At 27.1% G+C, this 27316-nt stretch overlaps 1 protein-coding gene across 2 annotated transcripts in view; it reads left to right on the plus strand.

Annotated features, from left to right (window-relative positions):
* The first annotated feature begins 544 nt into the window (after positions 1–544).
* Positions 545–27316, plus strand: part of LOC100169402 (octopamine receptor beta-3R) — a 195177-nt gene continuing 168405 nt past the window's right edge. Inside the window, exon 1 of one of the 2 annotated variants that reach the window (XM_029489381.1) lies at positions 545–854. The gene's annotated coding sequence lies outside the window, so the exon portion shown is untranslated. The remainder of the gene's footprint in view (positions 855–27316) is intronic. The other variant, XM_001948486.5, reaches the window with a different exon arrangement.

Raw genomic sequence — 27316 nt, forward strand, 5'->3', positions numbered from 1 at the left:
GCGATCGTTCTTCACGTCCTAAGAACCGTCCGTCCCCAACGCCGTGTGGTCGTCGGAATAAGTGTCTGAGGTGTGTTTATCGCCTCCCCGCCATGCCCTCAGACTTCGAGCAATATAACTTTTTCACCCGGTGACGACGACGACGTCATTGTTTTCCACACGGGTCGCGCCGACCGATTTCATTCATCATCAAGTCTTGCTCGGCGCGTCGCAAACCTACGACAATGCGTATAGAGGTGTATAATATATCATAGCCGCGGCTGCAGTATACAGTACACCTACCTGCCCGCCGCGCGAGTACCTATATATAATAGGCGTTTGCACTTAAAAACCGTAGGAAAAAAAAATCGAAAGACGAAATGGTTAGGTGTTGGGGAGGGGGGAAACCTCGAGGAATGATAATAAAAGCTCGCGCTGTCCGACCGAAAGAAGAACAAAAATAAAATACGAAATATATTATATATATACAAAACGAAAATCCCACGTTTTCAACAGATGGCGCGGAAATCCACCGACAAAGTGCCCGCGCGTCGTTTCGACCTAGGATACGGTTGTCGCTCAGTAACGTTCGGATAACGGTAAATGCCGCAACGGTCGTCGGACAACGTTCAATCGTTCGCTCGTCGCGCGTGTCGTTCGGTGATTAATACTTTCGCACTTACGCCGTTTTCATTTTCGTTTTTTTTGCTCGTCCGATGCTGCCGTAGCCGTCATAATAATACTTGTACACTTGTCGCAGAGAGTATTTTTTTTTTTCCCCGGTCAATCGGCTCGGCCACCGCTGAGGCTATCGTCGGCTAGTATACTCGTCGCGGGTTCGCGTCGTCTCACCTCGCGCAGTTTTCTCTGCACACGTAAGTGGTCACTCGAATTATTATTATATTAGATACATTAGGTACGAACAGATGCCGTGGTACCGGTTTCTGCGATATTATATAACAAATTATAATGTAGCGTTAAAACGTGTTTGAATAATTATTGCAGGCGCGTAAATCGTAACGGAGTCAATAATAATTAACTATTTCACCTGCACTTTTGACGGGGGGGTCTTAGATTTTAATCCACTCTTTTACGGACAGATTATTGCGTTAAAAAATAGTAAATATTTTTTTTTTGGAACGAGTGAATTAAATTACAAACTGACGTCTTATTTTACGACGACGATGATGATAAAACAATACGACAGGGTCGCCAGCTAGAACATATTATTATAATATAGATACGGTTTCTTTCATCTTGGCCTATCGTGATAATATTTTGCGACGAGGGACATAACTGAAGCGATTGTTGGATACCAAGCCGAATGAACGAGTACACCTTTCCGAGGTTCGACATCGCTCTGAGGAACAAATTCGGTATAATAATAAATCCCGATGACCAAGACAATCACATAGAACGACACGAATAAAATAATAATAAACACTTATGATAACGATGATAATAGATACTATTATTATAATATACATAGGTAATAATATTATATAAACACATAGGTAATAATCATAGAATCTTAATCCGAGGATTTTTTCAAAACATGACCATGGTTGATTATTATTATTATTATGATAATTATTTTCTCTCATACAGGAATTTGATTGTCTTACTCAAATATTTAAAACACGTAATAAAACACGCATACTTATAGAAGTGAAAATCCTTCTTGAGCCATTAATTCGCTGAAATCTTGTTAAATGTTCCACAAAGATATAGTAAAATAATCTGTGAACATTTTAAGTTTTTCCCGAATATCGTGTTGTTTTGCGTGGTATCAATTAATAATTATTATTATAAAGAGTAAAAGTGTAAACGAAGTAAAGTTATTATTTAAGTGGGCAAATATAATAAGAGCGAGTATCTACTACTAATGATTTTCATATTCAAATGTACATAATCTATAGCAATTAATTTGATATGAGATACCTATGACAACATTTTGAATGCGCAAACACAGGACGAATAATATTTTGTGTATAATCTACCTTATGGAAAATACGGTCGGTTAGTTGATTAACGTATAAAATACTAAAAACTCTGCTTTTATCATACAAATAAAAATGAGATCTCACAACAATGGTCTTACAAAGTATGTACTCTAAAGTAAGTAAAATGGAACACCTTTCATAATATTTAATATTTATAAAACTAAAAAAAAATAAACCGTTGATGCAATATTTATCTTAAGTATACCTATAGTATATATAAATACATTTAGTTTCAGATTTAATTATAATTAGTTGCTATTTTTTATAATAAAGATATTATTAATTTTAATATTTCTATGATGTAAGATGACCATTCTATGTCAAATACTTTAAGATGTTTTATTTTGTATCATAGACATTGAATATTTCCAATGAAAAAATGTAGTTATCCGTAATTTTATGAAATACCAAATTTTTATTTTAAAAGTTTTTTTATCTCGTACCTATATCACATAATATAATATTATGTAAAATTTAACTTCATAATATTTGGTGTTATGATATATATTTCATGAACTATAATTAAAATTTGCATGGAAATATGTTAATACATTTTTGTGTAATGAATCAATAAGCTTAGATAACCACTCGATAATTTTAATAAGCTTAAACTTTTAAAAACGACATTCTTTAGAGAACATTTTTCGTTTATAAATTACCACATCATTTAAAATAAAGTATTTTTTTTAAATATAAATCATAGAATCACATAACTATTATAATACTTACATAAATTGTAATATTCAGTTTGGAATGGAAACGTTTAATATATCAATTATTGAATTAATATTAAACATCATTAACATAATCTGCGAATAAAATATTAACATTTAAAATCAAGTAGTTGATTTAATTAAAAATGTAATTATTGTCTTTTGACGCATAAAGTATTGTTCACTTATTGATAATTAAAAATATGTTCATACATTTCTCGTTTAATTCAAAACGACCATTCATAAAATATTATACTTACTACATTTTAATTCAAATGAATATTTATTAATAACGTTTTGTGTATGTATTACGCTTTTAATTATAACATCGTAAACAGAATTAATACTAAATCAAATGCTAGCAACAATATTTATAATGTCGAATGTTCAACATCTTAAGATGCCAATCAAAGTCAATTCAATAATATTATTTTCACTTATACATATAATATTGTTTGCGGAAAATGTTAAACAGTTTAATTTATTATTATCTAAATTGAATTGAAAATATTTCGAAATGGTGAAAAACATAATGATTTATTTTTTTAAAACGAAAATGAAGTATGATTTTCCTCAAAATATAATTGCTAAAAATATACAGTGTACACTGTATACGATATAATATATATACGTATATACTTAACCAATTTCATGAAAATATATTATTCTCTTCTCAACAAAATTTTATGGGGAGGAATTCAAGTAATGCCAATGTGGATATCAAGTAAATGAATCAAAATGACAAGTCCTTGTTGTTGTGATTTTTTTCCAATTAATGAAAGTGAATACATTATAGTACTTAGTACTTACCTATTTAAAAAAAACACATTAGTAAATAGGTATACAATTGTGTGTACAATCCTACAGTTCACTTTCCAATACCGAATACCCCAAGGGCTAAGATGAATTTGTTTTATAAGTTAAATTTGAATATAAAACTAAATGCACGTATCTACTACCTATCTAGATAGGTCATTGAGTAATAATTTAAATTAATATTCCATTACATTTTATAAGCACTAAACATTAAGATGTATAAAAATTTATTACATCTCCAGACCAAATGCCTAAAATATAGTCATTACTAATTACATAATAATAATTGCCTTATTCATTTTTAAATTTTTAAATTTTATGATTTTTGCACATAATAATATACAGTTTTGTAGACAATTAAAACTGAATTGGAAAATACTTTTTGATCGTCTTAAAAATTCATAGTCGTATTTATTAGTTTAAGGGATAAAAGTCAATGATTGTTACTCAGAAGCTAGGTGTTTTCTTATTTTTTTATTTTGTTGAAATGCTACCACTAAACGACTTATTTTAGATATATAGTAGAACGATAAGGCTATTTGTCCAGGGCACTACAACGAACAACGCACTTTATTCACGGCCACAGGAAATATAATAAATATTTTATATTTACCGTGTTTAAACGTTAAATACCTACTTGAATATATTTTTGTTTATAATATCATTATCGGCACTAATGACAGTTTAGATAATTTTAATTAAATAACCAACAAACAATTCGACATTCTAGTATCGGTATTCATACCACTAGTCATAGTCGCATTTGATTTGTCTTTATCAACTAAACAATTTTATTTATTTAAAACTATCAGTGTTTGTATTATAAAGTATAATTATTATAATAGTCAACCATGCAACTGATATTGAAAACAAAATATTCTCTCTAAAGTTTAGGAGATATATTTGTATTGTTTATTCAATACCATAATATTTATACTTTAAAATCTAAATAGATCGAATTTTATAGATAGTGGCTTCATATTGTTTATTTGTAATGTCCAAACATATAATATGTTGAAAAGAATTTCAACTGAATAATTTTAAAATAATTTGTTTTAATATTGTTTTTATATTGTATTGTCGTAAAAATTGAACAATACGTTTAAAATAATGCAAAAACAAATAACTAATTGACTTTTTTCAATAAATATATTGTAATAATATATATAGAAAGCACGCTAGGTATCAATCAAATAGCTTAAGATCATTATTGGTGAATACAGAATACCTAAAAAAAAATGTCACGAAAAAATAAGAAGTAGGCGAAGTCAACGGATCTCTATTGAATGTCGTTGATAATTTTGTTTTTACGGTTTACTTTAATAACATTACTGCAAACAGTAAAAATGACAAGTCTTGGTAAACACCATTAAAATAATTTTCTTTTTCGTCGTTTTATTGTCCGTACGTAGTAAACATTGAAAGCCATATAAACTGCACATAAAACCGATCTAACATAGTACCAATTCTAGTAATCCACAATTTGATGTTTCATAATTTGATATTATGTTGCTGAAGCGTATATAATTTGTGTAGGTATATGTCTCCGGGTTTATGTGTGCGTGCTGAAAGCAGAGTTATGATTATAATATTGACAAGCTATTTAGACATAACATACAAAATCCGATTCCGAGTAAAGTTTTACATAATATTATAGGTTACGAATATCATGACTTGCAACATGCACTTATAAAATTATGACAAACTCAATACAATTATACCGGAAATTATTAAAAAAAAGACATGAATGTTTGTTAAAATAGAATATACTTATACACGAAACCAAGCTATACAATTAATTTCCGTAGTAGGATTTATACTTTTGAAGGAAAAAACTTTTCTCATTGTTTGATGACCTGTTAAATGTGTACGGTGTTAGGAGGTGTACCTACAATATCTTCTTCAAAATAGGGTCTTTTACATTTCATAAAAAATACAATGTAAACAAATGATAATGAACTTAATATCATGAAACGTATTTAGTTTACATTTTTTGGTTAGAACATGTTATATTTTTTAAATGTACATTCTCTCTACGGTTCTGTATTTATATTACAAATTTACCCATTTGTAATAATTTTTAACAAAAACAATTTTTTTTAAAATTATATTTGGAGGTAAGATACGTAATGATTTTACAGTAATGTGTGTGTATATAGCTTTTAGTCGGTCGACGAGTTTTGTAAAGAAATTTTACTTGAGAGTTGATACGATAAAATATAGTGAAGAAATCTCAGCAAGTTTCGGTTTAAACAAACTCCGATTACAATCGTTTTACGAAAACAATAATTTGTAATTGATTTAAAATTAATAATATTACACCACCATCATGTATACAGCGATGAGTTGCTTTGCTTCGTTTCTTCTCGGTTCAGACGAGTAGAATTTCATGGAGAAATACTTAGCTTCTATAATAAAAAATAAAATGAGTTAACTGTTTTTATACTAGGTCTGAATTTTTTGAAAATAAAATAATATAATTATTTAATTATAAAAATTATTAGAAATAATTATATTATTTTATTAAAAATATAACTAAAAAAATGTATTTAAAAAGCGTTATGTAAGATTTATGGTTTTAATAATCTTATTTCAATTCAATTGTTGTATATATTTTATTCTGAGCGGACCGATGTATGATACATTATGCTTTTGTGTGTATATGTGAAAAGACATGTTTAATGAATAATGTTTCAATATGGTTACTGGTAGCAAATCGGATCTAGTTGTTACTTTGGTAAGTGCGAAGTAAAATATTCCCAGCACTTTTCAGTAATACTAAGTACCTAAGTAGTTTAACTAATTTCAACTCTAGTTTTAATGTGCAAACATATTTTACAAACATAAATGTTGTTAAAACTAGCAAATTAGTTCATAATTGCATACAAGTAAATTATTAATAACTAACTAAATTAAGTTCAATCATCGTATTCATTTTTTTTAACTAACTAACATCCAATCATAGATTTTATATTATCTACGAGTAAAAATGTATAAGTTTAATATTGAGTCAAATACACCAGCAGTTCTATAATATTATGTACCTATATGTATTAAAATTACAGAGTTGTTGCTTATCAAGAAAGAGGTGTTAAAGAAGTTTTTTTATAAACTTAAATAATTTTACAAAATCTTCTAATATAAATTATTGTTTATTTCTTAATTTTTGCAAAGCATTAATTTTTTTTGTAAACATAAGTAAAAGCAAAAAAATAAGCATAATGGATCGCTAGTCTTTTCTCCCCAAGGAATTTCCGTCCCACAAATGAACGTTTTTTACCGTCCGTATAAAAATTCGCAAAAGAATCCTTTCTTAAATTATATTTATTTTTTGATAATTATTAACAAAAGTATTATAATACACTTATAAGTACAATATTATTGTTATGAATATTAATTGAAAATCGTATTAAAAGTTAATTGGATTTGATATGTAAGCAAATTAATAATTATATTATATTTGTATCAAGTACCTATAATTCATACAAACTGTTACCATATTATTTATAGTAGTAAATTTGTAATATTTGATAATTATTTAATAAAATGTTTTGAGAATAAAACGACCAAGTCTTCAAAAAAAAAATTTAAAAACAGACATTATTGTAAAACCAATACAATATGCATCGCTAAGCTTAGAATCTAAAACTTGTCAGAAATATAACGCATATAATAATACATTAATAATATCCGCTAAATAATAGAATGTTATATGGCTATGGTATTTTAGTTCAATTTTTAAAATATTTCAGAATTTCAAATGCACGCACACACTAAATTTTAGACTTGGCGTGTGACTATTTTGTCTACAAAATTGGAGCATTAGTCCAAAAAACCATGCTGAATATCTCCTAAATTTTAACGAAATTTTCAAATCAAATGTTTGAGATGTAATACTATAAAATACATTCATAAAAGCGCATTAATCAATAACTGCTAAGCGAAATTCGTAATTATTTTTGATTTCCACAAATGATGGTTAATCCAGAATATTGATATTTCTATCAAGTTGGGTTGGCATAAAATGGTAACAACATTAATATATTCTGAGTTTATTACTACAATGAAATTACATAGATACTTAAAATCAATACTTATACCATTGATTATACATAGTACGTTTAACCTATGTACGTTTCAGAATAGGTATATACGATTTTATTCTAAACTTCTACGAAGTTATGTGTAATCAAACAATTATTTATACACCGTATAAGGAATCAAGTTATCAAAGATTAAGTTTTCAAAAGTTTACCGTAAATTAATATTATTATCATATTATGATTTTACCTTCGTTCCACAGATCGTGATGGTATATACAATTTCTATTGAAATTTGAGAATACATCTAGCGGAGATAAATATTATTTTGTTATGCATACAATTATTTAAATACAAAAACTACTTGTACGAATTTTGTACAATATGCTACGTCAAAAATTACAGAAAAATTATCTACTCAGTATTTTACCGTATAATTTATAGCTTAATAGGGTGTTCTAAATTGAAAAACAGAGATTTGTTTCTTCAGGGAATACTCCTTAAGTAGTACGAAAAATCTCAAGAATTTGAAAATATATAGTCTTAAAGTAAAAAAAACAGATTTTGAATAACTACATCATCGAAGGAAAAGGGGGTGAGCATGCTTGGTGGATAGTAATATAATATAAATTATAATTAAAAAAATACAAAGACAAATATATTGGTGTGTGTCAAAAAAACTCAAAATACAGAAGCTGATGTTATCTAGGTTACTTTATTATGCTAGTTCAAGTTTTCAAATTTTCATATTCAGGGAGCAAGATCCCGTTTGGTTAGGACGCCTGAGAAATCAAACTATGAATATTATTGGTAAAGGCCGCTATCAATAATAAAGAGATACTATTAATGTCAAGGAAATTAAACCTGGATATTAAGAAGAGACTCGTCAAGACATTAATCTGAGGAGCATAAAACTTTGTTCATAAATGAAACTGATAGAAATGTATTAGAATCACCGAAAATGTGGTGTTTGAGCAGTATGGAAAATATAATCTAGTATAGTGAAAATCCAACAAAGATGTACTCGAAATAGTCGACGAGGGACGTTCTTTAATGGATTTTATTAAGATGAGAAAAAAAATCGTCGGACGTACATTTAGATAAGAAATACATATTAAACACAAAAGACAAGATAGAAAGAAGGGAAGAATTACCTCGAAGTTTGATCTAGAAATTCACGTACATCGGGAAAATCAAGTGAAATCCTGAGTTGGAAGCTATAAAAACTAAAACAAATAGAAATTAACCGTTTAGAATGAAAAAGAGATGTAAACCAACCTAAGGGTTGAAAAAAATACGGTTGGTTTGAACGAATTTTTCACGTATTATACTATATTATTAATCATTATAATATTTAAATATCAATATAATTTCATAGCGTAGCATGTATTATTAAATAATATATATAATATGCCAGTATACTGACCTTTAGTATGTTGGATGGTGTTAGTTTTGACTTCTAACTCATACTTTATAAGCCACTATTATACTTGTTTTATATTTATTGCTAGATCTCTTGAAAACATTATTATTTTCAACTTAAATATAAAGGGTTTTTATTAAAATGTGGGAATAAAAATCGATATTTCCATAGATAGTTATCCATCATCATTTTACTGAACAAAAGTGTCTGAAGTCTTCTCACCTAAATAAACATTGTGTATGCTATTAATAAAAATGTTCTGTTAGGTTAGGATAGGTATGCATAAGAGCTACACACAAATATTAAAAAATAATTTTAAATCCATGATTGGTAAATTAATTTAAATTTTCATTCTCAAAACTGTTAATATTTATATATTATTAAGTACCTAGGTAATTGATTATTTGAATATTATTTTAAATTGTATCTTAAGATCCTGAGTGGAGAAATAATTTACCTATAGGTAATATTTTTTTATCTATTTATTATCTTTTGGTTTCCAATGAAGTGTATATTAGTTGCTTGTGTTTAGCAATAAAAACAATTCAGACATCTTTTTTATAGGGGTGTTTCTGATAGGTAATTGGTACTTTGAAGATCATAAGATACAATTCCTAGTGCTAATAAAAAACTAAAAAAAAAATATATTTTAGGAAAATCAGGAATATATTAAATATTATGACATGTTATTGTGATAAAATAAATATTGTTTTTAAGTTAGAATTAGAAAATTAATATTATACTTAAAGACATATGAAATATTAACCAAATATTTATATTATAATTTTCAAAATATTTTGTGTTCTTATGAGCTATATTTAAAGATATTCTAAATTTCCCAATTTTAATTTTTTTTTGCATAAATATTATAATCATTCTTTGTTCGTATGAAATGTTTATCATTGAATTAAAATACATTTACACATATTATATTTTACCTACTATCTCGATAACGAGGTAAAACGAAATAATTTATACAACAGAGCGACATCTGCATCTGTTTAAAAAAAAAATACATAATATATTTTTATGTCAATATGTGTAGGTACTAATAACGGTATAATTAATAACTTTAAAATTGACATTACTAGTTGGGTATTAATTATCTATCTAAAAATCTATTAAGCATCACTACTACTATTATACTATTTTGTATTACTTTTCATGTGTTACTTAATATATTTTATTTAATAAATCATAGTTAAAAAGTATACATTTTTAATATGATTTACCTAGTGTATCATCGATCCTAATAGGTATAGGACATAGGTTCCTACTTGTAATATACCATACAATTTTTTTTAAAACACTTCATAATATCATCTTGTTATCTGTTTCTAACTTATAATACCCATATTATATGTCATATCTATATCATATATATATATAACATGTGACAATGGTATTATGGTTTAGATGACGGATACAAGATTTTCATTTAGCTGTACCATTCTGTTGAATTTAAAGATTTAAAATCTCATTAAATAGATATGAATGAAAAGGGTATTTATTTATTTAAGCTTGTTATCAGATGAATGTGAAATTACATGGTTGCATATTACTATCTATTTGTTCTTTGAATCTTTCAAATTCATTTCGAATGCATATGAATCAATGCATTCAAAGACAATATTAAATAATATGAAATTGTTTTAGTACAGGCTCCTTAAAGTATAGTTGTTATAACTTGTAATTTTATTAATATTATAAAAATGTGACTACCTACGTTAGACTTTAACTGAAAATACTACATAATAAATCATCTGAAGAATATTACAATCCTAAGAGGAATTTTCATTTCATATATGAATTTTATTGGTTTATTCATTTACTGAAATAAATTAGTTACTTAAACTAACAACATTTATAAATTTTATTTAGCCAGTAATAGTTACTATAATACAAATAGTGCAATATACAAATATAGCTACACAAGAAACAGGCAATAAATCGATGTTTTTAATATATTTATGATTTTTTGGATTGGCTAAAACTGTTTCATTTATTAATTTAAATATAATTATTTTTTTTTTGTCAAATATTTTATTTCAATAAATAATGCATCAATATAAATTATCAATTTATGGTGAAAATGTCTTTGAACATTTCGATAACTATATTATATTTATTTGACAGAGTAGGGTAGATTTAATGTATACGTAATACTAAATAGTTTGTAAAATTTATAAACGAATTAAATAAATATATTAATTTTTAATTTTTTTAATTGTTTTAAATAATGATTTTAGTATGACCAATGACCATACCACGTCATGGGCCACATACCTATCAGTTATTTAATTGGAAAAGTGTGTTGGAGAGGGACGCTAGTTCGCTGGTCTTAAAGATTGCGTTCTCAGTTCATAAATATAAAAGTAACCCGTAAGAAGTATTGTCTCCATACGTTTTAATTTAAAAATACAATAAGTCATTTATTATATGTCAAAAATATCTAATAAGGTTACACATCCTATTTTGTAACTCATATTACATTGAGATTGTATTAAGCAATTCAACTTATTATTGTATTCAACCAACATAATATTAAATTGTACACATTATATTTATCAGCAAAATAATTAAATTTCCATTTTTGTTTGAGGAACAACCGAATTCTATATTAAATTGTTAAATATCATAAAGTTTAATATTGAAAATTATTATCTGAAACATAATAATATGAATTATTCTTTCCTTTTTTCATAGTGTCGAAAAAAGTATGGAAAAATCATAACCGATATACTATAACCTTTTTTTTTATCAGTCTTTAATACTATCATTATTATTTTGGAAAATATGTATTCGTTTTTTTTTTTAAGATATTATTATACTTTAATGAAATCAATTTCAAACTTCCATGTCGTTCGCTGCCTGCATTCCGATGGCTTAATCAAATTAGGAGGTCCGCTTTGACTTGAGAAATAAACAAAATTTATCCCCACCCCTCTCCAATATTAGTACAGTTTATAAAGAAATAATGAAATTGTAAATTTATTTTTAAGTATTTGCTTCCATATAATGATTAATAAATAATAATTTATTGATCAACAACAACAAAGAAAATCGCATGATTCCACGTCTTATTTTGTGTTCACTTTATGAGCCCTAAATAGTGTTTCGGTTAAATTATACTATTACTTTCATCTTACGTTAGTTAATATTCTATTTTCCAAATTTATAACAACGGTATCTACACATTTTATTTCTCTATTTTGGGCACAGATCTAAAATCATTAAACAATAAGAATCACTATTAAATTCGGATAAATTTCTATTATTTTTCAATTTCTGGTCCGTAAATAAATCTGAATTTAATACATAATACATATGATTTCAAAGCGTAAGATCATATGTCCAACTTAAAGGGACTTATTACGGGTAATTTGGCGAATTAATGTCCAACTAAAATTATGTAATCATATTTATTTTATTTATTTAAACTTAGTGTTACGATTCATTTTCAGAATAACATTTTTGTTACCTATCAATATAATAAATATTATCCAGCCATAAAGGACTCAACGGTGCAATGGTGCAATGGTTTTCATACTACTATTTTCTATTATAACTATAATAATTCCGATTCAAACAGATTATCCACATTACTTCACAAGTACACTGGCGTTGATATTTTACCAAATACTCGTATATTGTTTCACCAGTAACTGACATAAACATCGGATTTATTTTATTCAATAACAAATTTAATCAAATATTTGCTTATGTGTTGTTTCACTGATAACCATATTATTAAACTTCATGACTAATTTTGGATCGTTGACTATTAGGTGCATCCACTGTAACTGGAACAATTTCTAAGTTAAAATGCCTACAGTATTCCATTATCTGCACATTCTGCCATAACGAGTTGACCAACCATCTGATGTGATCTTTGCAGCTATTGTGATCAGCTGAAATTGAAAGTCTACCTTTTATACAAAATTAAATGTAGATATTTAGTATAGGTACCTATAAAACTACATTACTACACTATCATTTATTTTCAATATAAACTAAAAAAATAATTATCTAACTCCACACAGAACTATAATAATGTGTATACTTCGTTGGAATTAGTGTCCCTCAAAAATATCTACCAGATCAAAAATATCACCATAAACAATCCTATGTGTTGAGTGAAAATGTTCTTTTTCAGACCAGAATGACTAGACACAAAAAAAAATAGTAATAAAAAAACTAAGATGGAAACCTTGATTACGAATTTGGCATGAATAATTACAACTTTTTTTTATTATTATATAATTTCTGCAGGAATAATTCAATTATTTATTATTATTTTAACACATTTTATTACTCATTCATTAGTAATTTTTACGAACTGAGTATTAATTTCATATAATTCTAATAGTTGGTTAACTTAAAAATTAAAAATTATTTATTATATAATTTCAATTTATAAACAAAAGCGTAGACGATAAGACGTACCCTATACATAAGTTTATTTATTGTTCTAATTTTTGTGTAAAAATACATAAATAACAATTTGTTTATCTGTATATTATGTATCTAGTCATAAAAATAAAACAAAGAATTCACAATTTAAGTACAGTAAATATTAACGATTTTATATAAAAAACAATTTATTTATGATATATTTAATATTTTTATCTTATATTTATGTTTACATGTTTATGGTGTAATATTATACTCCTACAACAGTTTATCCGATAAAAAGCTTTAATTCCAATAAAATGTTAGTTATATGAAGTTTTAATATTTAGGTATATTTAGTAACTATAAGCTATAATTATAATTATTAATTCTAAGGTTACATAGAAACACATAATATTACCTATTGTTTTATAAATTAATTATGTGTGCTGCAATACAAATAAATAGTTTAAAATGTAGGTAGATAAGTATCATCGATGGTATATATATATTTGTTTAACTGTTGGCAACAAACTTAATGCATTTGGTCTTTCTTCGGTGCATGGAAAAAATATTCAATCGTTAATAAATTATAATATGAGCTATCAAAGTGAGAATATTACAATAGTGTATGTAAAACATCAATGATTTTATTCTATTCAGAAAAAAAATTAACTCTCTTTAAAATTTGTAAAATGTGAAATTCTGTAAGTATAATGTATTTTCTACATTCTGAACGTAATCGTGCATTCATGCGTGCCCGGATTTAATTTAATAAACAAATGAAAATGACTAAGTATTTCAAAATAAGCAATTATAAAAATCAAATATTTGCTGTAGAGAATTTTGTGGCAGTTTAATTTTTGTTGTATAGGCACTTGTATTATATTATTATTATGACGTTATTCCGATCAAATAAAATAAATTTGTTAGGTCTCGTCTTCTGAATGAAACATAGATAGGTACCTAATTTATTAAAGCATGCTCTATGGTGATATTAAATATATAATACGATACTCGTTTATGTGATACAATATTGTACGGTACCCTCTATTCTGTACCGATATAATTGGATCACATAAAAGTTAGGTTTCGCCCCGATCATATTTCATAATAATTGTAATGCATTCATAATAACAGAATGCTTTAGTTGACCCTGTGCGAATATTTTAACTTTGTGTCGTTATTAAAGCAGCGAGGTGTCAACTTTTTTTATTTAGGGTAAAACTTGACCGAAAGTAAATGTCCTTAGAACGATATCATTATGATTGAAAGATGAAAACAATTTTACATACTTGATCGATGTGTGTATTACGATTAAGTAAGTAATAACAATGCGTCCGTGTTTGTATAACTTGTTTTTTGTGAATACGACCAAGGCGCATGGAGTTTAATGTAGACTTATTAACCGATAACCGTTGTGAACATATAGAACCAATGTATATCTTAGTCTGGTTGTTGAAATTTTATATTTTTACTAAGTATTATATTATATGTTTAAAGGTAGATAGTATCCGAATTAAAATCGACCTATCCATTATAATATCGTTCGTACAAAAATCATTAAAATTCTACTCGTTTGTTTTTACTTTTTTATTTTATTGATATCGATAGTCTAATGATACAAAATTATAGATTGAATAGCATTTTTACCACACAAAAACGTGATGACAGACACAAAAAATACACACGCAAATACATCAGTGTAAAACAAATACACTCAGAATTATTGCTCCACTCGGCACTTAAAACAATTCAATTTTACATTTTATAGTTAATAAGTCGTTAGAGTAATAATAACTCGAATCGATATAGACAAATAGTTATATAGGTAAATTAAAATAAAACCAAAAAACCTCAGAACTTAAAAACTATGAACATTTTTAAGCTCCTGATAACAGTATCATTTATTCACATGAAAATAAAATAAATTATTGCAACACTTTAACTTTTTACTCAGAGGAATAAATTCAATTATAACATAATTTATAACAACTACCTAAAGTTTAATGGTAAGTAAAACTTATCATTTGACATTATTATTTATGTTTATTTTTTTCTATATTTTTAGTTCCATATTTTAAATTAACGTTAACAGACATGATTTTATTTAAGTCAACCAAAATATTAACAAATATAAATATTACATTTTTTTCTCATAAAAAAAATATATACATATAAATATATAATATATTTAATATATTCCCAATTTATCACTAACATGCTGGGTGTGACTATTTAGTATTGTTATACAACCATGAACAAATTTTGAGAACTCCAGATATAGTATAGTAGTATGTTATGACTTATGAAGAAATGTTATAGTAAATATTCGAAGTTAAAAAAAAAATAATAATAATAATAATAATAAATTACAAATGAACATCGTCAATGTTAATGAAGTAAGTTTATAAGTTATATAGTTTACTATAAAATTAATTAAGCTATATTAATGTTAGGTATCTTCACAGACATAATAGTCGTTATTTTTTCATTATTAATTTAATAAAGTATGTTAGGAAATAATTAATTTAAACTAATAAAATTATAAGTTGAAGTGGAAGTGAAATTACAGTCATCGAAACCTATAATTTAGTACCATCTGCAATCAGTAACGTTTCAAAGTGGTAATGCATCTCGTCAAAGTAAACTAATAATATTATCGAATTTGAGGCTCTACTGTGTCAATCGTTGAACTAACTATTTTAATTCAATGCGGTGAATATGACCTGATAAAAGCGTCTATATCGACCGGGTTACGACGAAACAAAAACGTCGAACACTTTTAATTAAATGATGTTATAAAAACATTAACTTACCCTTTTGGCCTTTTTCGTATAAAAATAATTAATAATAATAATAAACAACTTAGAGAAATTATGTCAAATATTCAAATAATTAATGTGTGTAATCTTAGCTATACTAAATATTATATACATTACGTCCAATCCGTCAAATCCGAAGATGCATAAACATTTAGAAACCCTAGAATACATATTATTATTATTATTATTATTATTTATACCATCAGTTATTCAATTCAATCGACATAACTTTGGGCAGAGGGTATAAAGCTATTTCAATGGCGGATATTTATGGCAATACATTAAACCCGACACTCGTCGGAATCGTATACATATTATTATTATTATTATAATGGACCGTTTGAATAAAATCCACATTAAACCATTAACGCTTTTACCATCGTGTTTTACGTTCGCCAATCAATCAAGAAGCCATCGAAAACATGGCAATATAATACATGAATAGCATCTTTTAATATCATCCATTACAGCGTTTCCTGAATTTTTACGTACCTGTCTGCGTATAATTTGAATTTCTTTGGTTAAACACCCAGTGGTGGATTTAAAGAAAAAGGCCCGGACCGCAAACATTACAAAGGATCTAAAAAAAATTACTCGGAGTTAAGACAATATTATCGTTTTTTTTTTTTAAAAACAAATATTTTTAGTTAAATTTCCTTAATATTAAGTTGTATGAAAATTAAATTCCTACAAATTAATAAGCAGATAGGAACCAGTCTATAAAATTCATTATCAAAATAATTGTAACTATGCTGTTTTATTTTAAGTGAAATGTTCATATTGAAAGAAATCTTTTTGAAAACAATTATATTAAAATATGAATAAAAAAAATCTGTACATTTTCACTATTTGACGAGTAATTAACTGTGTAAAGCTGTTCTTTTCCTGGTTTTCCGTTTTCGTTATAAATTATCTGCTATTTATAATATATTTTACAGTCGTATACGATATTATATTGTTATATACAACAAAAATAAATACGTGCATCTTAATAGTCAATTTGTAGGTACGCGCTTGTGGTGATAGTGTTATTACTTATTACCTATATACCAGTAAGTTTAATCTATGCCACTACAGACGATGCGCGTAACCCATCATTCCTGAAATCATTAGAATGAATCATTTTCCGTTTCATTTTGGATAAGTATAATAATATAATATAGTCGAAACAAAATGTTGAGGGGCCAAGTCCCGGGGCGACCATATTTGCTCAGTTAAATCCCCCCAAATAACATCACTGAAAACACGTGGAGTATAATAATAATATCATAGTTGATCTCGAGCATAATGCGGTATGCAATTGATCCGATATCAAGTTTAAGTTCATTATATTATATATTTTAAACCTGGCAGGATAATAATATTTTATTCTGATTTTATTATAACACGACATACAGTCAACATTGTGTATAATAATGCCCCAGAAGACATATAGGTACACAGTGAAAAATAATTTAAAGTAGTATCAGTTTTTAATTTAATCCTAGGTAATGGTATTTAAGTATTTTTTTATTACGTTAACTCGTTTCGTCCTAGACCTGCAGTATTAAAAATGCTTCCGAGTTAAACACCATGGACGAGCATAATACAGATCGGGGTCACCATTAATTATCACGTACATTTTGGAGGGGAGAAGCGAACGTGGCTCTTCAAAAATAGATGAACTAGGTAAATCTTCGGTTTTTTTGTATAAAATTAAAATTTCTCCGGTGCCTGGGACAAACCACTCTAAAATACGTAAAAATAATCGCAAATGCAAACGTTTTCTATAAACCGTTCTATCTTTTGATCCGGTTAATGCAGCGCGACGCGACGGGTACGTGTGCGTACACTCAAACGCGGAAATGCGTATCGCATCTTAAAATAGTTTTCAATGAAAACTAGGTCGTCTTATCTTTGTTTTGTCTGTTTGACGCAATATAATTCTGGTCGACATTTCCACTTCTGATGCGGTACAGTCTGTGTTTATACGTCTCGAAATCCGATCCTCGTCTACCATCTTATGACATTTTTTTTTTTTTATCATCATTATTATTGTTGCACCACCGAGTCAAAGAAACGGTTTACACCGATATCGAACGGTCCGGCATAAAAGGCGTTGGATTTATCCATTAAGTGCTGCTGCAGGAGCGGTGCATACAGACTGCAGTTGCACAAAAAAGATAATTTTTTTTACGAGTATAAATTAAATATATATTATAGGCTTATGATCGGCTAAAACCAGTGTATTTGTAAAATATAGTAACTATAGACTGCAGTAGTCGGATAAACATAATATCATAGTAGACACCCATAATCCAAACTGGGAGTCGCGTCAAATTCGCGTTTCGTATATTATTATTGCCGTTAATGTTGTTGTTATTATTATAATATTGTTATAAATGGTACTACCTACTTCGGTTTTGTCATCATAGATAACGGACAACCGATGGTTGAGACCCAACACGAATATAATCCGAATAAATGACGAATAGATTATGTTCATATCGACGTTTGATACACCCCTTCGGTGATAGTTTTTAAATAAGTGCATCTCTCTTAGTCACGGTTATCGCTCCTATATAGTGGTTTCGGTAGAATATTACACTCGAGGGAGAGCTCGAGTTGGTAGATATTCTCACCAAACAATAGCTACACATTTTAACCATTTCCATTTACACGGTTCCGTGACCAGGTTAAGGTTAAAACGGACTGATATATACCTACCGACAAACAAGAAATGCGTCTTTACTGCGGTTTACGGGTTGAAAGATACCGGACCAATAATACAAACTAGATGACGATTGAGGAGCATTGTATCTTATCACTTCTTCTGTGGACGGAAAATCGTCTTCTCTATTCTCTACTGGATTTCAACACGTGTACACGCACACTTCTGTTTTTAAAAAAATTTACCTTGAATATGTAACGTCATCGTGTTTATAAAATAAAATAGGTAGTACAAAGTGCTTCTTTTAGAAGAAAAAAAGTGGTGCAATACGATTTTCTCAATTTCTATATTTAGTAGTCATACACTTATACCTCTAATTCATTCATATCAAATTCTTACATTTTTAGACGGCTATTGTAAGCCATCATCTCATTAAACCGAATGTACATTTTTAACTTCTGGTAATATATATTACAATATATTGATTACTCGTCATATTATGTTTTTCTGCAAGTACGTTTCTATAACTTTGTGATAGACGGTAGTAAGTTGATAATCGTCAGTAATTTTATGATTATTTTCAAATCAGTTTGCATGTCTCATCTATAATACCTATTACTTAAAAATTAAATAAATTATTTTATTTACCTGCAGTTGAGTAGGTATCATTTTTTGCCACACTTACCGAAAAAGCACTAGCAATAATAAAGTCTAATCGGATAATTGAATAATTTTGGCTGTCGCAACGTCAGGGGGTTTCAACAAAAGTACCCTCCAAACTGCCACGTCAACTCTGCCACATCAACACGTCAAACCGTTCCTACTCGCACAGTGCGTCCGGCTGACGTCTACAAAACAATAATAATATAATATAGGTAATAATAATAATTATATTGATGGTTAACGCTATTTTTTTTTATGTTTTGAATTTGTTTTGGGGCTGTTCGAGAACATAATATTGTATAGTGTATACAAATCTATGTAAGACAATAATGATTAACAAACAAACAATAAGAACAACATCAGCAACAACATCAGCAACAACAACAACAACAACAATAATATAATCATATAATATACAACTATATAATATTATTATTATTTACTCGCTTTATTTAGATTTATAAACACCAGTAATGTCGACCCTTTTGCCTACCGTGATTCGTACCGTCGGTTATTATACGCGTATATATTATATAGGATCAATAAATGTAGGTACTACGGCGTTTCCTCCAAATGCAAATATATGGTACGAACAACCCTTTTAAATTAATACGCAAACCAATTACACGCATTCGTAGAAAAACCGGAATAGTGCGTTTCGTGTTTTACGATCTTAGTCGCATTGTTAGACGATTAATTGATGCACTACTTGGATTAATATCTCGTTATGAACCAAAATGCGCTTAATGATAGTAGATGGGTATCGGATAAGAACGAAACACGTTGTACGGAATCCGTGCACAAATAACAATTAAATACCAAAAATATATAATATTCTATAATATATTACTAGATTTTAACCCTAGGACGTGTCCGGAATAATTGAATTCGAGTGTGAACGTATTCGTAAACTTAATATGATAATAATATTATAATACAACAAGCTGAATCCGTGCACTTCGATGCCCGTTAAATGTACCATCTCTATATGACTCAAACTTTGTTCAATTCGTTATTTAATATTCGGTGTATGGTGTTTAAAATTAGTCTTAACTTTTCCGTTTCCCGGAATAAAAATTCTGATTCGCAGCAGTATATTATCAGGTAGACAATCTACATGCGGTAGATCGCGGACCCCGTGCTGTTTGTACGTAAGTGTATGATTTAACTCAAAAGTATCAAAGTTATACCAAGTTTGTCGTTTTTCCTCAATTCCACCTACGGTGGATTAATATAATCAATTAATTCAAAATCCTAACCTAATCTGTTGCATCACATTGTATTAGTGGATTTTCCTAAAATGTTGTTTCATAATAACCTTCTCCGTGATATACTCTTTCGTTAAAAAAAATCAAGAAGATCTGATAAGTATACTATAGTTCCAGAGTTGACCCTGTACAAAGATTTTCATTTCACATTTATAATATAGTTAGAAGATATATACATAATATATTGACAGAAAATAATAATACAAATCAACAAAGGTGCCTGTAACTAATAGCAAGCAATATACATTACACTATTAATATTTGAATCCGCAACTTAACTTGTTGTTTTTGGCCATCTCGTTAGGTGTACACTTAAGAGGCCATAACTCCGGAACCACTTATCGCATAGCGTACAAACTTCACAGAAACCATCTTCATATCAATCTTAATATGCCCTGACATTTTTATCAAAATCGGTTTGGTGGATATTGAGTTATAAGATTTATTCAAAATGTACACTCATTTTTATATATATAATTATAATATTACGTATATAAAAATTGATGTGTCTTCATTCGTAATTCATAGACTCAATAACCGTTTTCAATATACAAGTTTTATTAATAGATTCCTCGAGACTTGGACATTGTTTATAGTTTAATTTTTTAACCCCTATAGGTTGATATAGGGTGATTCACGCTATATCTTTGAATTTAGATTTGGCTCACAAAAATCGAGTATTTTCTGTGTTTATTTAAATAGTTTTCATCTTTATGGGTTGTATTAATAGAACTATGGAATACAAAATAAATAACAAATATATTTTTAAAAAAACAACAAATCTTAAAATAAAGTCCAGACTCCAGAATGACAAGTAATATTAGAGTAAAATTTTTTTACTAAATCGTTTATTAACTTTTGTTCCTTTATATTGAAATGTTTTTTTTTTGTGTATATTATAATAATTTAATTCACTATTATAATATTATGTACCTTTAAAATATATAAGTACATCATTCGTTTAAAACGTCCCTCTTTATATATTAGAAAAGATTTTCAAAACTATTTTATACATACAATAAATTATTAAATTATGGTTTTATTTAAATTATATACACCACAAAAAATATATTTTCTAAACTATGTTTTAAAACTTGTAACTCTGAAATATAAAAGTATAAAACATCGAATAGCACTACGCAAATGAGTAAAAAATTTTAAATCGAAATGATAATGTGTCACACTATATTTGACATTAAATTTTTTTTGTACATGCAACATATTGGTCACATTTTATCAATAAGTAGAATGCGTTATTGCACATGAATACTTAAATCCAATACCTGTACTCTATATGGATCTAATACGTAACTAGTAACTACTGAGAATACTGATTTAGTCCATTTTGTCTAATAAAAAAAAAGTGTCAACAGAAATAAAAAAGGTTTTCACTTATTTGCCACATAAGTGTTCATATTTTTATAAACAAAAAAATATAGGCACCTACATTTATTTATTTTAGTTGAAGCGAATAATCTTTTCATTTATTATTTATTTTACCATAGTTAAATTGTAGAAAATGTCAATTAAAATAGGTAATCAACTAAATACTTTCAAAGTTTATGAGGTTAAGAGAGATTGTACGTTTGGTATAATTTATCGTGAGCATTAAATTTATGAAATTAATCTTAATAAATCATGATTAGTTTACACATTTATCCTTTTTTTTTTCTATTGATCTTAATAAATTTTAACTTCAGATAATATACGGCCATTAGTTAAACTTTTAATATAGATTTATTTTACACTGCATTATTTTTTTCTTTTATTTAATTTGTCAAACAGATTGAATTGTATTGTAAAAGTTAACATTTTTATACTGTTCTATTTTTATTATGATTAAATAAATGTAGGTAATTTGATGATAACAACTACAAAACAATAATTAACTGTGTCGTATAAGCTAGTATATATAATATATATAAATATACTTCTTTTTTTGATAGCTGTATTTATCCAAAAAATTTATTTTATGTAAAAAATTATGTAAAAATTAGTGCTGTTTCATTGAAACTTTAATATTATTGTCAGACACTAATTGACAACTAAGTTATTTCTTATTGGGCCTTTCAATTCGATGATTTATACAAATCAAATAAATCATATATTATCCTATAGGAACTACAAGCCAGTAAGAAGAAAAATTCTTTAATAATTATAAGCGTATGGGCGTATGGCTATCTGTAACCTGCGTTCTACTTATATAAATTGGGTTAATATTGGTATTTATAAAAGGTCTTTCTTTTCTTACTTGACCTATCAAACCAATATACTCTATACATGCATATTATACTAAAACAACACGAAACTATTACCCATTGGTTATTATCTGGGTTTTTTTTTGCCTTTTTCATACATTACTAAACATAATATCCGCAATAATAGTAATAATAATATTATAACAATATGTATTTATAAAAAAAATTTGATATATATTTTATCAACATTTTTATCGATTGAAGAGGGAGGTGTATCTTATATTTTAAACTTGACGATACATATTTATGAATTTAAATGCATTCAACCAATTAAAAACAATTCCGTTTACGACGAACGACGTAGGTAGTCTCAACAAACTTGATACCCTATTACCTAGATAGTTAATTGTACGCATAAATATACACATACACTCATTATAGATTTGCATGATTGTATACTACACGATAATAATAATATATCAATTTACATATTTTATAGGCGATTGGATTCTTTCACCGAATAATATCGCTTGATTACAAACATTTAAAATGGAAATTGCCAATATTGGTATATGCATATTTGAACACAAAATATGTGTTTCGATTAAAATTGTTTGTCGTGGAGTTTCATAGTTATTTTCATTCATACCCAGCGTTGTATCAAGTCCATAAATCTTGAGCTTACACTCTGAAATTTAATGTTGACCCACTTTTGATTTATTAAAAAAAATATATCACAATATTACACTTATATGTGTTTAAAGGCTCGGACCTTTGATTTTTCATAGCTATAGGTACCTCACCTATGTTAATGTGGCTGTACTTAATATTTTACAGTGTTAAACGATCAATAAATCATTGCCGATATTGTTGACATGATTAAAAAATAAATTAATGAAATAAAATATAAATTATAGTGCAATATCAATCATAAAAATAAAAATATACAATAATATGATATTTAAAAATAATATGTGACACTATGTAAAAAATTAAATACGTATAACCTTTTGCCAGAACTTTTTAAATAAAATTACAACGCAAATTGGTGCACTTTTTTTGGAGCACTGGTGAGTTGGCAAATACTTTAAAACGACTGCTTGCCGCCAAACCAAACTCTTAACAAAAAAAATAGCTTACAGTCGGAATAAGTTTGAAAGAAATTTCAAAATTCATTCTAATGTTAACGTTTATTAAAAATTGTATACGATTTCGTTTATATGGCGTATCAGCCATTCTATATATTATAATACTTGGTATAATATTTACATCGATGAAAACCGCTATAATCTTATAGCGAATACTCTTCAACTATGTAGTATGTGGGGCACATTATTGATAACCGTGATGCGTATGCACACAAAAGTAAGTGGGTGATGGCTCGGGGGATTCGGGGATAATCATTTTTATAATGATATTATATTATTATTAAGTGCGCCATAATAATAATATGCGAATCACGACTTTGTCCGTCAATCAAAAATATGTTGTAATGTGGTTTCTTGTTTTTTGAAAGTGTTTGTATAATAATATCAGTATACTGAAAGTGTTGAACCATTGATAAGTAATAATATTAAAACGTTATTTATTATAAAACAATTGTTATGAATGTGCACGCCAAAGTTTATATTCCTAAATACTCATATCGACGAGTCTCAGAATATATTTTGTAAATTGCTTTCACCCGTCTGTATATTCTTTTAGATCATTAAAATGATATGTATAATGTATACATGGAAAAGTAATTAAAAAATATTATATGGATGTAAATATAATGAAAAACTTCAAGTAGAAATACTGTTAAATATTAACTATTAAATATTGAAATACGGATTTAAATATATATATTATTATTACGTTCTTACCGAAATTAAGAAAATCTCAACTCATCAAATTTTTATATTCTTAAGCAAAACGTACTCTCTTTCATACAAATATAAAACAATTTGAAATTCTTTATTTAAAAAACAATTATTATTCTCATAATTTAAAATGTATAAAAGTTATATTATATTTCTTATTATGCAGGGATGGTCCTTGACGGGCTGTTAAAAATGGCGTGTGTATTAATTGTGACGATTGTTTGAATTGGATTTTTTATTTTTATTTTTCAATAATATTTTGACATTTGTGTGGTAGTACTATAATTATTTTGAATATTTTTGTTAATTATGTCATTCCGTATATTAAAATATATATAGGTGCTATTTCTATTGCTTTGTTTTTCCATAAAACTAATATACTTTTCTTTTGTCATCTACATCTAGTAGGTAAATAGTTATTTGAAAATTATGAAGCTTGCTCGTTAACAATATTTACTGATAAACGAATTTAATTTCGTTAAGCTTGTTTGTTCATTGCAAATAAATTACCGTAAATACAAGTATGAAACACAACAATATTATTAACCCAATCATAGAGCTTACATTTTATGAAATAAAAAATAATAAAATAATACGAGTAACGATTTTCTTTTTACCCTAAAATATAAACTTTATTTTTTTTTTTTTAATAAATCCTACACTAAAGACATTTTTAATCAGTGTTTGAGAGTTAACATGCAAATACGTATTAATTACATGCTAAATATTTGCATACATTTTTTTGGTTTTTTTTTTTTTTAAACTGTTAAAACTGTGTAGGGAGTGGTTTAAGGCATGGAAAAACACGTACGTTTCGATCACAACTAACGATTATGTGGTAGGAACACCCGGTTAGAGACCTGGTTAGTGTGAACACCTCCACCTCAACAACCCAGACGTATGGAAAAGTGACATGATCACGTCACGAACACGGTCCCAGAACAATGGGGGAATAGCCTTTCAGAATGCAAAAAAAAAAAACAAACAAGTAAATGGATTAAATTCGATTGTTTTTTTATACAAGACACATATGGTATTACACAAGTAACCTATGTATTTCGGGAGTTTCATAAGATTAATCATTTTAAAGTAATAAATAAAATATTATACTTTTTAACGTGGTAGTTTACCTCGTACCTGTATGAAGTATGTAGATATATGACTTGTCTGACCATTTTTTAGAAAGTTGAAACTTAAAACTATCTACGACAATATGACTTGTTTATTCCTTAATAACATCATATTAGTATTATCATAGTACTGAAATGTTATAACGTGATAATATAAACCAGACATCTTTATTTATGATCATTGGCGCGTTGTTGTTGTATTTAATTGTATTCGTGATTAATGTTTAATTAATTATTAGATTCAGTATAATATTATTAGCTTTTAAAATAAAACTAACTAAATTATTTTTATGCATATGTGTGTACTGTGTAGGTTAAACGTATGAAATAATTATTTTATAAACAACTATAATAACAATCATAATATTTGAATGATAAACTTAATTTTTAATAAAATAATTTATATTACAAAATAGTACCCAACTGAGATTATAGTTATTCAAACAAGTAAATATAGTTGTAAAACATGAATAATTATATTTTTTAGTAAGAATTACAGAATTGCATAGCTCCGATCAATTTTTATTTTGTTTATGATTTATGTATTTTTCATATTGTTATGTTTCATAACTATAAACAATAAATAAAATCATTCATCATATTATAATGTACGCACATAACAAAAATGATTTTAAAATAAACCAATAACTTTTTATTATTTTATTGTTATTTTCTTTAAGCTTGTTTATTTAACATTTTTAATTTAAATATCATAAATATATTATATGTAGATATTTTTTTAACAGATAATAAAATTTAACAGTCTAATAAAACAAATGTATTTTGTTGAAGAAAAATATTATTATTGGCATTATTGATTTAGTCATCAGTGTATATTAATATCTTACTAAGTATTTTTATATGCGTAAAATATTTTTTTTTATGGGAATATTGATTTTAGATTCTGAGTGGAACGATGAATGTATTGATTTTACAATGATGTGTGTTTTTTTTTATTTTTTTAATTTTTTAATTTTTTTTTGTGTCTGTGTACACGATAAGTAGTCGAAATAATGCTTCGATTTTCAACTTCAGTATCTTGTTCGATTGACAAGTGAATATCGTTGGTACATTGAGGAGGTCAAAATTTAAGATTCCCAGTAATTTTCAAAAGCGCCGGGAAAACCAAAGAAAAATTAAGGAAAAACGGGAATTTTTACGCAAAATCGATTTTTCACAAAATTGAATTTGGTTTTTGGTGTAACTTTAAAAAAAATTACCGTAGATACATGAAATTTTGACTGAATGTTGATATTAGCATTTTTTATACACCATAACATTTTCAAAATATTTTGACTTATTTTGAGCTCTTTACGGACATTGTCAGTTTTCATTTTTTTTTAGTTTTTTTTCT

This window comes from Acyrthosiphon pisum, chromosome A2, assembly GCF_005508785.2.
Source record: "Acyrthosiphon pisum isolate AL4f chromosome A2, pea_aphid_22Mar2018_4r6ur, whole genome shotgun sequence".
Taxonomy (NCBI): domain Eukaryota; kingdom Metazoa; phylum Arthropoda; class Insecta; order Hemiptera; family Aphididae; genus Acyrthosiphon; species Acyrthosiphon pisum.